This window comes from Myotis daubentonii, chromosome 11 (assembly GCF_963259705.1).
Source record: "Myotis daubentonii chromosome 11, mMyoDau2.1, whole genome shotgun sequence".
Lineage (NCBI taxonomy): Eukaryota > Metazoa > Chordata > Mammalia > Chiroptera > Vespertilionidae > Myotis > Myotis daubentonii.
This window is the reverse complement of record NC_081850.1, coordinates 30,477,053-30,491,132: the sequence shown is the minus strand read 5'-3', so window position 1 is coordinate 30,491,132 and position 14,080 is coordinate 30,477,053. Positions and strand designations below refer to the sequence as shown.

General features: G+C 39.7%; 1 protein-coding gene across 12 annotated transcripts in view; it reads right to left on the bottom strand.

Moving 5' to 3' along the window:
* Positions 1-14,080, bottom strand: part of PTPRD (protein tyrosine phosphatase receptor type D) — a 506,304-nt gene that overhangs the window by 65,067 nt on the left and 427,157 nt on the right. The window lies entirely within an intron of this gene.

Here is a 14,080-nt window from a genome sequence, read left to right as displayed (position 1 = left end):
GCCTTTTCTCACAGTGTCTTTTTCCGTTGCATGAGTAAAACAGAACTTGTAAAGGAGAATAAACAATTATCTGGTCACATTCCTCCCTCATTCTCTTCCTCTTTCCCAGACAAAAACTAAATAAAATAATGCCTGGGACTGAAAAATGTGATACAGCATGTCGTAATGGTGAAAAATTCACTGCAGGTTTCACAAACAGGGAACTCATTTAATCCTCACAACAACTCTATAAAGTGAGTCCTGTGATGATCTTCCTTTCACAGAAGATTAAACTTAGATGCACAACATTTGAAAACTTGCTGGAGTTGGTGGAGTCCGGTTTAATTATAGATAGGCAGTCTGCTATGACTTTGTCCTAACCTCTGCAGAGTATTGCTTCTCGTTTAAACCTCATGGGTTTGTTGTATCACATGAACCTCTCTTTGGATTATGACAGTTGCCTCCTAATTGGTTGTCCCACTTCTACTTTTATCCTTTGCAGTCTGTTCTCCATCTAGCATGAGAGCAATTTTTAAAGGCATAATTCAGACACTGTAACATCTCTTCTGCAAACCCAACCATGGCTTCCCTGTACACTTCAAATAAAATTCACATGCTCAACAATGGCTACAAGGCTCTGCCCTTCTCCAGACTAATCTCATTCCCTTCACCTTCTAAGCTTCTAAACTCTAGACTCTGCTGCATTTGAGAAAACAATGCTCTCTTACTGTAGTGCCATCCCACACCCTGGAACACACCCTGTCTCCTTCCCATTGTAAAGTGTTCGCCTCCATCTCAGAAGGCCTGCCCTTTGCACCTTGGGACCACAGGACTCCCTTGGCAATTCTGACTCCCTTGGCAATGGTAATACATTATATATATTACAAACTGTAATTACATATTTGTTTGTTGGCTTGTTTATTGCCCGTTTTGACCTCCAGATCATGTCTCTTATTCAACTGTGCAATTCCTAATGACAAAAAGAGTAAATAATTTTCTCCAGTTACAGCATTTAATAAGTAGCAGAGCTATAATGTAATGCAGATATTCTGACTGAAAGTCTAATTTTCCCTCAGAATAATGCCTTTAAGAGAAATATGGGCAAGTTTGCACTTCTTCCAGGGAGAGTGGCCAGAGTGATTAAGAAGATGAAATCTATTCCATATAAGAAAGGAATATACAGTACAACTTGGCAAAGGCAAGGGCAAGGGTTGGGGGTCAGATCTGCCCATGTGTATCTGAAGAGAGGTTCAGGTTTACTCTGTTGAAACCCACGTTTTTCAACTCTGAAGGATATAACTGCAGGGATGTGGAGTTTATCTCCAATATAATAAAGAATTTTAAGTTAGAATTTTAAATTTTAATATAATCAAAAAGGGAATAGATTTCCTCGGGAGGTAACAAGTTGCCACTCCTGGAGGGGGACGAGCACTTTCCAGTGATATAACCGTGCCATGGGAGGCCGTGTTAGAACGTGCACATGGTCCCTTTTTTGCTCTGGGAAAACATGGGTCTTGGGTTTGTGGAAAAAATATTTTCTTTATAATGAAACATATGCTGTTCCCAAGCTAAAATTATTATATTTCACTGATTGCCACTTTCAATTACTTTGAGTGATTTTCTGACTCCAGTTGTAAAACTGATCCTCTCAAGAAAAGTAATGAAAGTCAGATGGAAACTACTGAGCTTCGAGAGGAACACATGGATGTAGAATACCACCGGCATCAGTGAAAAGCCTTTTGAGCAAAAAGGCTTTTGCTCAGTTGGTTGTAACATTATTCATCTATTACAGCCACTCAAGAAACAGTTGGGATTCTGGCAGCCCTTTGTTGATAAAGATCCTATTCCTCCTTGACACGGAATTATTGTCGATTCAAAGGACAGTTTAAATAAAGTCCTCAGGTCACAGCTACTGGGAGGCAACACATCTACATGTCCACAATATTTGTTTCTGAGGCAACAATAAATCTATAACATAGGAAAAGCCCACTTTCGAAATTTTAATGTAGTAGGTAGTAACGTTTAAAAACTCATAAAAAGGTGTTCGGCTATGGCCCTCACTCAGCTGCGAACATTACTCAAAATTTTCCAAAATTCAAAATGGAGAAATCCGGGTTAATGACTCAGAAAACACATCAGCCGGACACGGCCATGTCATCTTCATCAAGGATCACAGCTGTGTTTGAACAACGGTGCTGAGGACAGAGGGTGATGGGCACGAGACTCAGATCTAAAGCCAGGGAACCACGCCAGTCCAACATTGAGTGATGAGGCAGGGAACCATTTCCAGACCTACTGCTCAAGTTTGAATAATAAGTTACTATTAAGTTTTAGGGTGAATGGGTTGCTACTGCATAATGATTGCACTTCCCAGAAATAAAAATACAAAACTTCTGCCTGAAAACTCTGAGGCACCAGGGATCAATACTGTCTCACCAAATGCTTTATGAATTTGGGACTTGACATTTTGAAAAGAAGAGAGTGAAAAACAACACTTCAGCAGTTGGTAGAGGTAATTACTAGGCTAATGTTTGCATCCTGAAAGAATGCTGAGGCGCCTCTCCCGTTTGGACCCTTTTCTCTAAGGAGGTTGCACCTGAAATGAAAGCATCCTCCCGCAAATCCCTTAACCCACTTGGGCAAAATGACATTCCATGTAAGTTCTCTCTCCATGTCCTTTGCAACGTGGAGAAGTGAGAGAGGGCTTTGTTCTCTAGAAGCTCGCAGATCTAATGTGGCCTACATTCATGCAACCCAACATAACAGGCCGTGTGGAAAGATGAATGAAAAAAGATTTTCGAAAGGGCGGTGGCTTGCCCTTCTAAAAATATGAACTCCAGATTGGAAGCGAAAGTTACAAAGCAGCATGGTTTTAAGTCGACGAGGCCTTAGTTTTCAACGCACCATATTCTGAAAAAGTTTTCAACCAACCCTGGCCTGCTGGGGGGCAGCGGGAAGGGAGCTTCACAGACTGGCTTTCCGAGTGGGAGCCGTGAAATGCTTCTTCAGTAGCTACTGATTGTGAGGTTTCTGCCGGGAGGCTGGGTCTGCAAAGTGCTTGCATCGTTTTGGGGTGATCTTCTCCAAGTCATGCACATTTATTTATTTAATTTTCAGTCCCCTGCCTTATCTGGACAATGATTTGCATCTGCTAATGCAACACTAATAAGAGTGCACTTCTAATCTAAGAGAAGTGTGTGAAAATTAATTGAATTCCTCCGGGGCTATGATAGATAGAAGCCTAAATTATAATAGAGTACTGATAGAATACCAAATTATTATGAATTAGCTGGTTAATTTTATTTCTTGGAGTGAAGGAGACCTCTGTTCAATACTATGATAATGCTGCTTGTCTTTTTGGAAAAATCTTAGGACTGTTACTCTCGCTTAGAGTCAGTATTAATGTAGTTGCTCAAGAATAACTTGGGTCTAAAAGTTGATCTTTCCTAGGAATCCACAGGTTTATTATATTTATAAATTTAATAAATTCCCATGTATTGTTTTACGTGTACTCTCCAATTAATAGTCATTTAAACAGTTCCAACACCAGTCATGCTTATCATTCTCATCTTGCGAGTGAGAAAGTGGAGGCTAGATCTTGGATTCATATTACACCAGTATACCCCATTCCTGTGATGCAAGTATTTCATCAGTTAATGGACTATTCTATCTTGTGGTGCTTAAAAATACTACTTATATGTTTTATATTGGGCCTTTGTGTCTCAGATAAACTAAACTTGGAGCTATAAAACTCAAGTCTCTAAGACTCACAAAGGCCGTGATGAGGTGAAATATTAGTAGAGTTGGGCTTCTGTATTCTCAATGCATAACAAGCCACAGCAAACAGCTATTCCAACAGATCTCGGCCAGTTAAAGGCTCCCCTTTTATTTGCTGGGGATTGCTGGTTATAGCTCTCTGTGGAAAAATTAGCCGGGGCATGGACTTTGAGATCCACTCTTCTTTTAACTGCCTGCAGAACTTTGAAAATGCTATCGCGAGTTCAAAATGCAAGGGGCTCACTCTTCTTCTTCATCTAAGGTTGGGATGAATAGAACAGGGCTCCCTGACTTTGTTCCTACATGTGTTTGAATAGTAACAGAAGGGGAGGAAGGCTTGGTAAAACGAAGCTATTCTGCTCAAAAGAATATTTGTGATGAATAGTTACCAAAAAAAGGCTTTAAGACCTTGAAAACATTTGGAAATGTTAAAGAATATACTATATGAATTGTTTTGTCATGACTGGGTTAAAATAAGGTTTTCTTTTGTGTATTTACTTGAGGAGGACCAATTGAACCAAGTGGATCTACTAAAAACAAAAAAACAAACCAACTTTCTTTGCATTTGCTTTTTCAAGTCAGTAGATAATTTTTTAAGAAAAGATTTCTCTTGCTGAGGAGTATTTAAAATTATATGTTTTATAATAAGGCCTTATGCCCCAATGTTAATTGGAAAAGAGACTAAGATAATATATGAATTATTCTATCGATGTGAAATTAGGTAGTCATAAGGAGAACGCACCTACTTTTGTATTACCTGTCACAGTAAGGAAGTCCTGTGTGCCTTCTGAAGCGTTGGGGCACTAAGCATTTGCTAAAAATTTAGAGAACTTGACTAGGAAACGGGACTCCTGCCTGGGCCACTGGCAGTTCGCTCTTTGCCATTTGGGCAGCTGTTCAACTTGTCCAGACCGTTGATTGCTTATCTGCTAAACAAGGCATGTTGCACAAATTGATTCCCTCAAGCCCTTTTGAGTTCTAAAATAAGATGTCTCCCGGTAGTATTCTTAGCCTTCTTGGATTTGGAAATCTCTGTGAAGTTATTTTAAGATGAATAGAGGCTTTGTGTCTCTCAGATTAGGTAGGAACATTCTCTTTCAAGCTGATTTCTATTGCTTCTACCTCTGATGTGCTCAGATGAGGGGTGTGTGTGTGTGTGTGTGTGTGTGTGTGTGTGTGTATTTGTGTGTGTGTGTGTGTGTATGTGTATGTGACTGGTGCTTCCAATTTTGATTAGAATCTGGTGGGTACAAAACAAACAAATTCAAAAACAAGAGAAGGTGGTGGGACTAGGCTAGTAGGTGGTCTGTTCAGGGAAAGAGCTCTCCTGAGGTGAGAATAAGGCAGCGCTGGAGGAAAGGCAGAGTTCCATCCATGGCTCCTGGGGACACGTTGCTACAGTTGCTGTAAGTCCTCACCCATCCTCTTCCATAGGTTCTGCATGTTTAAGCACAACAATATATAGCAGAACCAATGACCACAGGCTAATTGATATAGACAAGAGGTAAGTTCCTAGGCTATCACATCCACATTAGCAGAAAACAACGCTAGTTAAGGGCCTGCTCTGCAGAGCTGGCGATGAGCCTTCAGCTGAGTGGTTGACTTTACTCCAACTCAGCGTGGCATCAAACCCCAGCTACAGTTACTTTCTTTCACTTCTACAAATCCTTGGTAAAGTTTGCATCAAAAATAAATTGGTTTTGATAAACTAGTTTATTCCCTGTGGTAAGACAGAAGTACTCAAGTTCAAATAAAGCACAAAGCTAATTTTTTCCCCACATGAGTTCCATGATTCTTTTTTTTTATATTGGTTCCATTAAATTAAAAAAATGTATTAAAAGCTACCTTTTATTCAGTAAATAACATCCCCTTCAATGCGCAAACCGTAAACAAACAAACAAACAAACAAATGAAACCCCACCGAACAACAGTGAGCTGTGGGTCAAGGCCTAGATTGAAATTTTTGCAATTCACAACGCAGAAAAAAAATCTTACTTTGTTTGCTCACAGCAGCAAACTAGAGGAGAATGGAAAAATGAAACCTAATAAAACTCACTACGGATACATTTATTTAATTCCAAGACTACAGGCTTTCTTTCCCCTTCACTAGCACCGTGGCGGCCACCCACGGCTGTAGTAGGAAGAGCAAAATGAAGGACTTTCTTTGCCTTAGAAAACAAATGCTTCTCACCAAGGCACAGTGCATCATCTGCCATGACATCCCCAGATGGAGCCTCAGTTTGGCAAATCACCCTCCGTTTCTATAGTACCCAGGGCAAGGTTTTCAGAAGTGTGCCTGGCTCTGTGGGCACTGCAGCTCATCTCGGTGAATATTCATGGGGGAGTGAGCAACTTCCAATGTATGCACCCTGCATCCACCTATGTTCCCTCCATGGTTTTTCTCTATGTCTGCACTGCTGAGTGGCCGGGTTACCACAGTGTCCCCAGGGAAGGATGTGGGCCATTGAATTGTCTTTGAATGTATTCCAAGATTAGCTACAAGTGTTGGGGGCGTATCCGCACCGCTTTTGTGGTTGGGGAGCCCTCTGGCCTGAGATAAAGCAGGCCGAGGGCTGGCACAGAACACCTTCTCAGCCACATCAGACTTTTGCAATTATTACAGAGGTTCATGCCGCACTGAGGTGCCGGATCCAGCAAGGAGCGTGATGACAGGAGCTCTGTCTGCATGGAGGAAACTCGCAGAGCCCGAGTCTCCTCATATATCACATGGACCCTAATACCACAGCAGCATTATCATCCTGGCCTCACCCAACGCCTCGGTGAGAACCAGCTGCGTCTATATATTTGAAACTTCTAATATACTGCTGGTTATTAGCTATTCTTAAGATCGATATAATAAACAGAAATGAAACAGACCTATTAATTCCTAAACATCCTGATGGAAAGTAATTCCAAATCTGAAAGGCCTCTTTCTCTCTCTCTATATATATATATATTTTAAAAATCAATGGAGAGGACAAAAAATAATTATTTTATATCTTCCCAGCAATGTACAACCTGTGCCTTTATTCTAACAATGAAGTCACACCAACCACAGCCTCAGAGCTGTGGGTTTCCCTACAGCCTCAGAGCAATGAAGTGCAGATTCATTAGTGCAGTCTGCATAGGTGTACAATACAAATTTTAAATATCCCAATAACTGAACTAAAGAAAAATGGAGGTAAAAAACTCGCAGAGCTTTCTGATTTACTGTTCAATTAGCTTCCTGAAAACAAGAGTAAAGAAAAAAGCCAACACACCCAGCCATCTCTTAAAAATGCTTATTCTCTCTTTCAGGTAAGAAATGGGACAGGTACGGGCTGAGGTCGGAGCCCCACAGATCCCATACCAAGGCCCGGGCTGCATGCAGGAGAGAGGTGCTACTTAAACTGCTCACAATTGTCTTTACTCAGGCTGTAAGCATCTTGGGAAATGGTTCCCAGTTTCCAAAGGCTAAGTCGGATCTTGATTTCTATTTAAGACTAATTAAGCTAGAAAAATTCGTCTGTGCACTGCTCCTTAAAGAGAAAGATGCTTTTACATGTTTAAAAAAAAAATCACTGAAATAAACGGATTAAACTATGTCATGCCTGTAAACAATTAACTTGAAAAGGAAAGACTGAAAAATGTTAAAGAAACCATTGAATCAATGATTGATGTTCTGAACAATATGAAAAAAATAAACTCAACCAATAATTGGATGAGAATTAGGGGGGAAAATAATTTTTTCCCCTTTTATTTCAGATGGGGCATATATTCCATTCAATTTCAGTTTAAGAAGAATTTCTAGGGCAAAAATAATAAACAACAGGTGTCCACGAACTATTCACTAGTGCACAGGCTAACAGGAAAAATAGAAAATAGGTAGCTGGGGAGGTAGGTAGATGAAAAGAAAGGAGAGGAATAGATTCTAAAGGGAAGCAAAGGGATCATATTTAGTGAGCTGACTTGGGAAATTGCACATGACAGCTGTTAAAAAGAATTCTTTATTGGGGAAAATAATTTAAATTCTTTGATGTTAGAGTTTCATGTGGAGCTTGAACATCAAACATTTGTATTCACTAAAATATCATTAACTTATTTTTCTGGGTTGGTTTTGCTTTTACTTATTGAAAAAATATCAGGCTACTAGATACAGCCTGGGAAAAAAAAAAGGATGCATAGCATGAATACCCTGTGAAACTGGAGAACATGTTACCGTGTGCTGACAGCTGCTTTAAATGAGTAGACAATCACTTAGCACAGAACACTCTGCAGAAGGGAGGCTAGGACACAACTTATAAACACAGGGCTCGGTGAAGCGACAGTACAGGGGAACAGCAGTGGTTTTCTCTCTTTCCTTTTTAAAATTAGATTTATCGAAGGGGCCATGATTCCCTGTGAGCCACTTTCTCACTTTAAAGGTGCTAAATTGCCCATCTCACAAATAATCAAGTTGTTGTAACATCATCTATACTATTTACAGTTGGATTTTTTGGAATTGCTCCTATTATGCAAATCAAGCAGCAGATGACATATCTCGGATTTCCATTTAAAAGAACACATTCTTCCCCCTGCTGAAATCTGTAATGCTATTATGGGTCTGGTTTTCATTTATCAAGTACCAATATTTTCTTTTGCTTCACAGAGTACTCCAAATCTATGCAGCTTTCTCATTTGGATGGTATTAATTTTTCCATAGATCACATACAAAAGAAATTCCATCTGAGGATAAAAGGACTCAGTGATAGTAGCAATAAAATTCATAATACAGCAATGATAATTTTAATAGTTCCCAAGATTTGTCAGGCATTGTCTGTATGCCAAGCACTCCTCTAAATGCTTTACACGCATTAATTCATTAGATCCTAATAATTTCAGGAGATCGGTACTATTTTAAGCCTATTGCTGCACAGATGAGGGACCCGGGGCACAGTAACGTCTCCCAGCAAGCTCTGCAGAAGGACGCAGAGCCTAGGATGCTTTCATAGGAAAGAAGTTCTTGAGAAGCATATGGGCCCTTTAAAGAGATGAAGTAAGGAAATAGATTTATGTTTTGAAACTTTAACTATATATCCCCAAACTAGAGAAAAACATAAACAAAGCTTTTTTTTAATCAGATTAACAAGCACTAGTGTTAAAGAATGCATAAGACATAATGTGGTTGATGCTTTGTCATTTCTAACTCTTGCAGACAAAACCGTTTAAACCTAGCTTGGTAGTAGAGACATACCGCACCAGACAATAATTCTATTTGGAGTAAACCCTCTGGCTTAAGTATTTGTCTGTCTGTTTTCCCTCCAAAGAACTAATTTCTTAAAGTCCAAGATTTACTATTCATTTTACTATTCATATTATTTATCTATTGATCTCTGGATTTGGAATCAACTTTCAGGATTTTAAGAATGGCAGGAAGAATCCTCATTTTATCAGAAAATAGAACAAAAGACAACCAGGCAAGGGTTCCTAAATTGCAGAGTAGACCTACAAAGGGCTTGTGTGTCCATAAACTCCATGAAACTGGTGTAAAGTATGTAGGTGCCTTTTGTTTTCCGGTGGGATCGTAAATGTTCATTAGATTCTCAAAAGGATCCAGCTCCCTCAAAGGCTCAGTGTTAATTGTACTAAGTGACATGCCCAAGGTCACACAGCTGCTCAAGCGACTGAGATTTAGTTTTCAGTCTTCTGCCTTCTTATTCAATCATCTTCCTAATATACCTTAAAAAGTAATATCAAACAAAAAACCCACCTGAAAGCTATTTATACGTCGTCTATTCTTTGGAAAAATTTACTTTGACTGGAGTTTAAGAACACAATTGAAGGCCTCTAGCTCTTAAGATTTCTACCATAAGTGTTCCAAAATGTGTATTTCAAAACTCCTAGGCAGTCTTTCCAGCACAAAGGCAATGTTCTTGAATTTGGTATAGCATGGATAGGCTCTACCATTACGAATGCAAAAGCAGCTATAGGTGTGATTGGCCTATTGGAAAGAACAGCAGTCTTGGGCCCAAATGACTCACATATTAGAATGTTGGCTCTGCCACTTACTAGTTATTAATTAGGAATAAGCTACTTAAGTTTGTAGCTTCAGTTTCCCCATCTATAAAACTGAATGATCACAGCTAGCTTTTGAGGCTGTTCTGAATACTATCAATATAATCTATACATGTTTTTGAATACAGTATTATCAACTCTATGGCATGGTACCTGCCACTTAGTAGGTACCCAGCTGATCATATCTATAACCTTTTGTCTTTGTTGTTGAATTAAAAAGTAACATTTTAAGTTTTGCTTTATATTTAGACATGGCCAACAATTCAAAAAATTCCACGTCAATATGGCTTTTAAATTGAAATGTTAATTACAATTCTACTAACAGAAATATAAGACAAGCAGCCATAAATTGTATATTAGAAGGAAAAACCAAAACCCCCTTTATCTAGGAATGTAATAATCAGATTGAATTTTTGCTATTTAGGCGGCATTACAGTAAGTAATGTGTCACTAATTGATATTCATTGGTTTATAAGAAGTTGAAGATACAGAAAAAGATATTTGAGGTCAGTAGATCACCCCTGGGATGAGCTAGGGATAGAAACATGTAACCTTCTGCAATTGTAGGACTGGTCCATTTGAATCACAGGTGGTTCCCCACATTGTGTCATTGCCTCAGATTAGTTATGCCATGAGTAGGAAGTGAAATATTAAAGTGTAATATCTGTGCCATCCACAGGTTAATGCCCAATGATCAAATGGAGTTTTAGGCCAGAAGTTAAGGCTGAGCGCTTGGATCCAGGCTAAGTTACTTAATCACAGTCGCAACCTGTGTTAGTAGGAAAGCAACATGAGTGATGTGGCTAAGGAAGCCGGGGTCAAGGGCTCACAAGAGTTCGATTCTAATTTGGGCTATATTACTGATACACTGTGCGACTCAGCACCAATTTTCCCTCTGAGCTTCCATTTTCTCTTGTCTACTTTCTGGAATACTTTGGATTCTAGAAGATTAGGCATGTTTCTACACATTATCTTGTGCACATATACATATTAGTTCCCATTTAGTATTTATTTGTCACACTTATCTTAAATCATTAAATTAAATTTGTTCACCTCTCTTCTTCAGGAATTACTATTTTCTCTTAAAAATTGCTTAATCATGGAGGGGACGCCAATGGTAACTGGATTGGTCAAAAATTCAATTTTGTTCCCATATTGCATAACCTAAAACTCCAAAATTGTAAGCATTTTGTAACTTGGACGCTCTTGAATTTACTCTGCATTTTTCCCAGCATAAATAAAGTTAGCATAATTTGGAACCATGTCATCAAGTGTCACTATTTTTAAAAAGTTCAGTAAGCATATTGGTGCCCACACAGAATTCCTGATTTTTAAAAAATTTTCCCCTGCCATCTTTCAAGGACAGTTGTGTTTCAATGACAGTTGTGTAACGTTTAGTACTATTAAGCAAAGATAAAGGCAATACAGATCACTATGGCAACTTCCACTCCTTTCTTTAATGTCTGCCAAATAACTCTGCAAAGTAATGTGAAGACAGTGACCAGGACCTCTGAGAGAACAACAAGAATCCTATATAATAAAGAGGGAATATGCAAATTGACCATCATGCCCTCGCACAAGATGGCCTCTACAAGATGGCTGGCAGGGGAGGGCAGTTGTGGGAGATCAGGCCAGCAGGGGAGGGCAGTTAGGGATGACCATGCCAGCAGGGGAGGGCAAATGGGGGCAATCAGGCTGGCAGGGGAGCAGTTAGGCGCTGATCAGGCTGGCAAGAGAGTGGTTAGGCACAGCGGTTCTCAACCTGTGGGTCGCGACTCCTTTGGTGGTCAAACGACCTTTCACAGGGGTTGCCTAAGACCATCCTGCATATCAGATATTTACATTACAATTCATAACAGTAGCAACATTACAGTTATGAAGTGGCAATGAAAATAATTTTATGGTTGGGTCACCACAACATGAGGAACTGTATTTAAAGGGCCAGAAGGTTGAGAACCACTAGGTTAGGGGCAATCAGGCAGGCAGGCAGGCGAGCAGTTGGGAGCCAGTAGTCCTGGATTGTGAGAGGGATGTCCAACTGCCGGTTGTCCTGTGGGATCAGGCCTAAACCGGCAGTTGGACATTTCCTGAGGGCTCCTAGATTGGAGAGGGTGCAGGCTGGGCTGAGGGACACCACCACCGCCCCCCATGAATTTTGTGCACTGGGCCTCTAGTGCATAAAATAAAATCTTCACCAAAACCTTTAAGTTATTGCCATTATCGCCACAAGCACACAAAACAGACACGTTATATTTTATAAATTGTGCATGAAGTCACTTAACATTTTAACACACTTGAAAAATCTGGCTTTGTGCTATCCAAGCTCCCTTTATAGTAAAGCCTCAGCGAGTGGTTCTGTGGTTCCAGGTGCCAGCATCTTGTGCTTAAGAAATAAGATGATGGCTTGGCCCCTTAAATATGGGGCTTAGTCTAAGATAAAATGCTGTTCATGGTTGTAATCTAGATTAAAGCTCTCAGTATAGCCCATAAGCTTCAATTAAATGCTTCTAACCTTTTGCATAAGAGTTAAAATGGAAAGATTTTTGGTTTCTAGGTCAGCTCTAGATTTAGGGTGTATTTGTGGCACAGAGTTATAAAAAGGCAGGTTTTAGTCTGATTCCAGTGTTTTGGCTTTTTTTACTGTAAAAATATCATAGGAATGAAATGTACATAGTTTCCAACTATAAAAAGGCACATGGAGGGATAGTCCTGTGTTGCTGTTGTTTTACATACACCACTGTGAAGATGGTAGAAAATAACAGGCTAAGGAAAGCAATGACAAAGTGGGCAAAAGTACAGGGACATGGTAGTATCGACTGACCTAATTCTGAGTGAAAACAATGATACAACACAGCAAAGGCAGACTGACAAGTTCTTCGGTCAAGACCAAGCCAAATGCATTCTCAATTTACACCCATTTATTTTATTTCTATAATTTATCTTGCTTCAATAATGAAAAAAAAAGGTTTCTCTATTTGTGCCTTGGTTTAGTTTCTCATTTACCATGGCGATCATGTGAGAGACTTGAGACAAAAAAAAAAAAAATTGCTACTCTTTTTTACATTTTAAAATGGGAAAAATGTAGAGATAAAATGTGAAACTATATGTGAATCACCTCAATTACAGTTGCTTAACAGGATTTGAGAGAAGCAGTTACCCATTTGACACTACTCTGCTTAAAGTAGCACTGGTGAAACTTTTACACCTGATCCATTTTTTTCAGCACAGAAAAAGGCTAACTCTTGAACACCAAGTATCTCCCGTTGCCTCAGAAAGGTGACATTTTCCCAACATCAAAAGTAAAACTTTGAGAATTTTAAAATATATTTGTGCCACATAACACCATCCTGAGGAAAGGGACTGTAGGTAGGGCTTGCTGAAATGCTGAAGGATCGTCCTTGTTCCCCCCAAACGGGAAATAAATGGAATGGTTGCCTTGGCGCTTACTGGGAAAGCTTGTAAACAGAGTCTCATTTTCAAATCAACTCTGGGTACGAAGGAGGCAGGTGGGACTTGTTCAGAGTTAGGAGATAAAGGGTGGTCATCACAGATTTCGGAAGCAGAGAAAAGGGAAAGATACTTGAATAACTATCGATGAAAATGTCTGAACTGTAAGGGTCTCAAAAGGATTGGGTCTGAAGCTGGTGTTATTTAATGTTTTATAAAAACGTGAAGAGGGTGAGCAGTAAACTTTCAAGTACGAAAAGGCTACAGTGCTTTTCTGGGTGCCAATGAGGATGCACGTGGTACAGGGCACTTGGCGAATCAGGTTAGCTGCTATGACAAGGACGGGTTTAAGGGACTGTAAACTATTTTCCGAGGACAGCAGTCCAATGTGCCACCGCCACCAAGAAGACTAACAAAGCCGAGTGCTGAACGTGAGCTTCTAATTGCTTTTGAAACACCATGTGAGAGGGTTTTAGTATTAGTAAGGGAGGAATGGAAAATATTTCCCTCATGAATCCTTAAAAGAAGTTAGGCATATTTAAAGTGCAATTCTCATCTTTCAGGAACAATCATTCCCTCTGAAATGTACCACAACTGTGAGATTATCAAGCAGGCCACAAATGAGGTGTACCAGACATCTCCAATGTGCTTACTTTGTATTAATCACAACATCACCAACCCTAAACCTTTTAACTGCCGCTAGTGGCTATCCACATTTATTTACACCCTAACAACTCACTTGCCCATTTTTAAGTAACAGTTACTGAGCATCTTCTAACAATCATCTTTTTACTCCTAACCACCAGTAACCCTCAGTAAATGGGCAACCCAGAATTGCTTCCCT